Raw genomic sequence first — 6,000 nt, 5'->3', positions numbered from 1 at the left:
GCGAAGGACGACTTAATTCCTTCACCATGACCTGGAAAATACCGAAGACACACTGAAGTGGCCATGCTGTGGAGAATAATGAAGACTGGTGGCAGGAGGACAGCAGAACAACAGCTGGCCTGCTTAGAGGTCCACTGAGAAGACGGAGATGGGACGGATGGGTCAGTGCTCACTTAATGTTGATGGTTCTTATTGTCATCCATTCTTTATTCACATCATGAATGCATAAAGTGTGCTTTAAAGGGGAAGCATGAAAGTTGGCAATGTCTTTCAACGCACAAAAGAAGATGACATTACCAGCCCATCAAGGTCAAGGCTGATGGGAAGAAGAGGGGGTGCAGAGTTAATCTGTCCTGGAAATGGGCGTGGGGGGGGGGGGGGGGGGTGGGGGTGTTGTGCTTCTAAAGAGAGACAGGATGCACATTGACAACGGGCCAATGAGTGTGGTGGGACAGTGTGTGAGAGAGGGGCCGCTCTCAGGAGGGCAGACCTCTCCATGTTAACATCTGTTCCCAAGCACAACATAATCCCCTTGTATTTAAAATTCATAGTTTCCTCCTTCTGCACAAACACACACACACACACACACACACACACACACAAACACACACACACACACACACACACACACACACACACACACACACACACACACACACACACACACACACACACACACACACACACACACACACACACTCACACACTTGGTTTTGTCAGTTGTTTAACTTGAGCAAATAAAATCATCAGAATGTTGATTGACATTTTCTAAAAGCTTCTTTTTTTTGCATTTGATATGTTCTTTGCAAAACATTCCCAGATGATACATATATCTTGTTATTCGAAATCACCCAGTTACGCAGTGCTGTCTTTGTCTGTATCATAATGAGAGTATAGCTTATGCAGCATGTAGTGTTGTCAGTGCCCATCTTAAAAGAAATAGAAAATGCATATCAAAGCATGATGTGATTAAAATTGTACTCATTTAGATTACATTTTTCGCATTTTATGTGGTTTTTGCACTACGTTCCAAGATGATACCAAACATATTTTATTCTTTAAAATCTCCCAGATACACAATACTCTATTTCAATTATCGTAATGAGAGTATAGCTTATATGTACCATGTGTTAGTGTCCTCCTACACAATAGAAAATGTAACTCTAAACATGATGTGAATAAAAGTATTGCTTATTTGGTTTCATTCAATGTGTTCTTTGAACTACATTCACCACACATATTTTATTCTTCAAAATCACCCAGTTACGCAATGCTGTCTTTGTATTAACATAATGAGAGTAGAGCTTATATGAAGTGTCATCAGAACAATAGCTAGTGGGCTAATCTCAACAGGAGCTGAGGCCATGCAGGCAGAGATTTGGTGTGCAAGTGTAAGGGGTGGGGGTGAGGGGGGTTGATGGGGGGGGCACTTGGTGCACACATGGCACCGGGGTGAGCCTAATCAAGGGCTACCAGAAATCCTCACAAACAGGGAGGGGGATGGGGGGCTGTCCCTGGAGTGTCACTCATTTAGACTTAGAGAAAGCAGTTTGTTCCACACACACACTCATGCCTTTGCTTGCACGTGAAGGTTCATCCTTTTTTTTGTTACTCTGCTGAAATAGCCAAGGGAAACGTCACCTCGTAGCTGCCCTGACACTATGGTTCAACTGGTTTGCAATAAACTGGACAGTTTCATTCCTCCCATTTCCTCGCTGCTGCAGTTTCTGGGGATTACCGAGCTTTTCCATTGTTCAGCCTGTCATGAAGCCACAACAGTGTGGCACTCCTTTCCTTCCCCTCACCGGGCACTCTCTGGAAAATCTACAATGTGTCTAAATGCTTCGAATAATGTTCTAAAAAAAAACATTCTCAGTTCTTCAAAAGTGAAGCATTTACAGACAGATAGATAGATAGATAGATAGATAGATAGATAGATAGATAGATAGATAGATAGATAGATAGATAGATAGATAGATAGATAGATAGATAGATAGATAGATAGATAGATAGATAGAAAGATAGATAGATAGATAGATAGATAGATAGATAGATAGATAGATAGATGGATGGATGGATGGATGGATGGATAGATAGATAGATAGATAGATAGATAGATAGATAGATAGATAGATAGATAGATAGATAGATAGATAGATAGATAGATAGATAGATAGATAGATAGATAGATAGATAGATAGATAGATAGATAGATAGATAGATAGATAGATGGATGGATAGATAGATAGTTAGATAGATAGATTTTTCTGAGGTGGTGGAGACCAAAAAGAGAATGAATTTTGGACTTAAATCCTCTGTTTGATTATCCAAAACAGGACTCTATAGGACATACATTGTGCATCTGACAAGAAAAGACAATATTAATAAATGGAGCAAGTCTAAACGTAGTGTGCATGTTAGCCTATTTACTGTGTTGGAAAACATATTCAGATAATTTAGTCAAGTGAAAGTATTAATACCACAGTGTAAAAATACTCTGTTACTGGTATTCAAATGGTTACTTAAGTAAAAGTAGCTAAATGTACATAAACTGTCAAAGCAAAATGTACTTAAAGAACGTAAACGTACACAATAGATATTTATAAATGCCAATTATATTTCCCAATTGGCTAATTGATTACGTTTTTCTTGCGTAAACTATTAGTTAGTTTAATTCAAAACAACACATCATATCTTATGTGTTGTATGCAAAAAAAGTAAAAATCTAAACAATATATTTAGTAAAGTAAAAATTATGATCTCCCTTTGAATTGTAGCGTCGTTGAAATTAAAAGAAAATACTTAAGCAAAGTACACATACAACTTTTCATCAAAAAAAATTGTGTGTCGGGAAAATAGTCCTATACACTTTATAAATACAAAGTAAATGTGCTTTATGAACTGCAACACACTGAGGATGAGATATGGTAAAACAATTGTTTCAGTTGTTTTAAATCCATTTATCTTTTACAACAGATAACCCTACCCTTGAGAGAGTGTTTAATTTTTTATTCAAAACAGCTAATTAATTTCCACTATCAGTTTGCAGCAGAGAAAGCGCCCCTCTGTTGGCCAGCAGTGGCGCACAGGCAGCGCCAAATTCATCTGTCCCATCCTGCATGTGTGAAGCGGAGGAGGAGGAGGAGGAGGAGTGTGGATGGATGGGACTGACACACTGTGTGAGTGCGCAAAACAGACAAGGTTATTATGCCGAACGGCGCTAGGCTTCCCGTCCTGGACTTTGCAAATGAACTAAACCAACTCTTCATCCACTGCCAACCTGTTTTTATTCTGCGTAAATCTCATCATATAAGGAGAGGATCTGGATTTATCTGACTGACCCGGTGCCGCTCCGCGCGCAGACAATAAAGGGGCAGCGATCTGATCACAACAAAAGACACAAGGTTAGGAACGATTCATATCCATACAAATGCAGTGTGATCTGTTGGATCGTATTCTTTTTTGTTAGTTTAAAAAAAAGAATCCGGTTTTGTGATCACCTGTAACAGCTTTTCTGACGGTGCGTTTTGTTATCTTGCATTTTAAATAACTTGCACTTATTGCTCATTTTTGGTACGTTGTTGCTCCATTGTATCCAATATGTTGTGGAAAAAGGGTGCTTCACCATATCAATACAAAACACTGCTAATGTTTGTTTGTTTAGAAATGAACCCACACCTCCTGTGGACTGGTAGCATCATCATGTATTTTACTTTCTGCTTGGTGTTGAGCTGTTGACATGTCAACATGAAGGCTTTGCTGTTCAGAAACCTAAATTAGAATTGGTAATAGGTTCTATAAGTGGTTGACAGGAACATTACGGTGAAACTGAAAGGAAGTGAGAAAAATGTCTACTGTTTTAAAGTAAAAAAATGAAACTTAATCTCTGTTTTGGCTCTGTGGTCAGCTGGTGTGCTCTCTGTGTGAATATCCTGTTTCCTGGACAAACCAAACAATGGGGAGTCAGGCATATGATATCCTGTGTGTGTGTGTGTGTGTGTGTGTGTGTGTGTGTGTGTGTGTGTGTGTGTGTGTGTGTGTGTGTGTGTGTGTGTGTGTGTGTGTGTGTGTGTGTGTGTGTGTGTGTGTGTGTGTGTGTGTGTGTGTGTGTGTGTGTGTGTGTGTGTGTGCGCTGTGGTCGGCAAAAAACAGGATGAATACAGAGCTCTTAAAATATATCACACGTAAAAAGTTATGTGCAGGCCTGGCATGAGGAAACGGTGACATTAATTGTATGACTGACAGAGAACAAAGACACAGGAGTGTACAGATTGAATTTGTGCTCATGAGAGCAACATGTGCTGCCTCCTCTCTTTCTGACTCACACAGTGACAAACTGCAAAGGCAGCGCTGCTTTGTGTTGACTTTAGTCTAGGATGTTCAGCTGCTTTTAATGGGGTCAGCGCTTCCGATTCAATAAAGCTATTAACCGTCACAGAATATTCCAACACCGCTGCTGCTGCTCGCCAATCAGGGGCCATTAACAACCTTATCCATACAATGCGAGTAAACGGGATTAAACAACCAGTCAACCTGGGGACAGTGTGACCTGAGTTCATGGTGTGTTCCCACCTCCTCCTAAAAGCCTTGTTGTGTGTTCAAAAGTTGTTCATCAGCATTTTTTCCTTTTCTTTCCCACACATCTTTATTTTTTTCCCAGACATTTGAATGAGAGCATTTGTCAGTTAGGGTATACGATACTGTTGTCATGCTGGTTTAAACAATTCAACACTTTTGCAAGAGAACAAGTTCCTGCCAGACTGGTTCTGAGAACAGATCAGACTCTTGATCAAAGTCTGGCATGTGACAGGTGTGCAAATTAAATCCATCCAATTGATTTATATGTGCAGGTAGCCTATGAGTTAAAGATGTTGTTTACTTAACAAACAAAAAAAACCTTTATCAAGATAATGCTATGCATGCTATTTGTTCAAAAACATATACAACATTAAAAACATGAAATCATTTCATCACATTACATTGCATTTAGCTGACGCCTTTATCCAAAGTGACTTACAATAAGTGCGTTCGACCAACAAGATACAAACTTGAAGAAAACAGGATCATATAAGTACATCAGGTTTCATAGAGCCAAAACATTTCAAGTGCTACTCAACTGGCTTTAGATAAGCCAGTCCTTTATTAGCAGGGCTGCCAAGACTCACGCATTGAGCGTGAGAGTCACGCAATTAACCCATATCTCACACACTCACGCCACACTTGCCTTTCCTCACGCTAAGTTTTCGTCCAAAATAAATGTATATAAATATAAAAATAAAGTGAAGGAACAGCAAACCGAGCGGTATACGAAATGAGACGATCTTCTGGCTTAGTTCAGTAAAGTTGGAATGATATTGGGAGATTCTGATTTCACGGATCAATAACTCATGAACAAAAGGTTATTCAGACAAATGACGTCTCCTAAGTACCGTTGTAAGGTTGACAACGAACTGCAGTCACATTTTGATTAAAAAAAAGCCAATACGCGCCGTCCTCCGAGCTGGACACATTACATTGGTCTCTATCTGCAGCCGGAGAAAAAACGAGTGCTCAGGGACCGTCTGCAAAGTGCAACTCCCAAAAAAGAGAATACAATAATATTCAATCGCTATCATACAGCTTATTACTACCAAACTCACCACACACATCAATAGTCTCCCGGTGGTCATACTACAGCAGAGAGTTTGGAAGAATATGCGTTTAAATAATTGTTGGGAATATTTATAATGTAAAATCTTAAATAAATATAGCATCATCTTAAATAACTTTGCTATTATACAGTATATTTCTACCAAACTCACTATTTGCATTGTTGTTGTTAGAATCTGGTTAGCTTAACGGATATAAGCTGTTTCTAAAACAAGGAAAGGGAGAGCTCTGTCCTGTCAGACTGAGAGATAACTACAGCTCAGTGATGTAAGGGACTCTGAGTGTTTAGATAGTTAAGTTTAGTCTAGTTATCTCAGTGGGTCTCAAACGTTTTGGTCACCATTTATGAGA

General features: G+C 39.4%; 1 protein-coding gene across 1 annotated transcript in view; it reads left to right on the top strand.

Annotated features, from left to right (window-relative positions):
• Positions 1-3,199: 3,199 nt before the first annotated feature.
• The window catches only part of frmd4ba (FERM domain containing 4Ba), a 58,381-nt gene continuing 55,580 nt past the window's right edge, over positions 3,200-6,000 (top strand). Inside the window, exon 1 of the mRNA XM_079680764.1 lies at positions 3,200-3,404. The gene's annotated coding sequence lies outside the window, so the exon portion shown is untranslated. The remainder of the gene's footprint in view (positions 3,405-6,000) is intronic.

Source organism: Notothenia rossii (assembly GCF_949606895.1).
Source record: "Notothenia rossii genome assembly, chromosome: 5".
In the NCBI taxonomy this organism is placed as follows: Eukaryota; Metazoa; Chordata; class Actinopteri; order Perciformes; family Nototheniidae; genus Notothenia; species Notothenia rossii.
The sequence above is the reverse complement of the archived record's forward strand: the minus strand, read 5'-3'. Positions and strand labels throughout refer to the sequence as shown.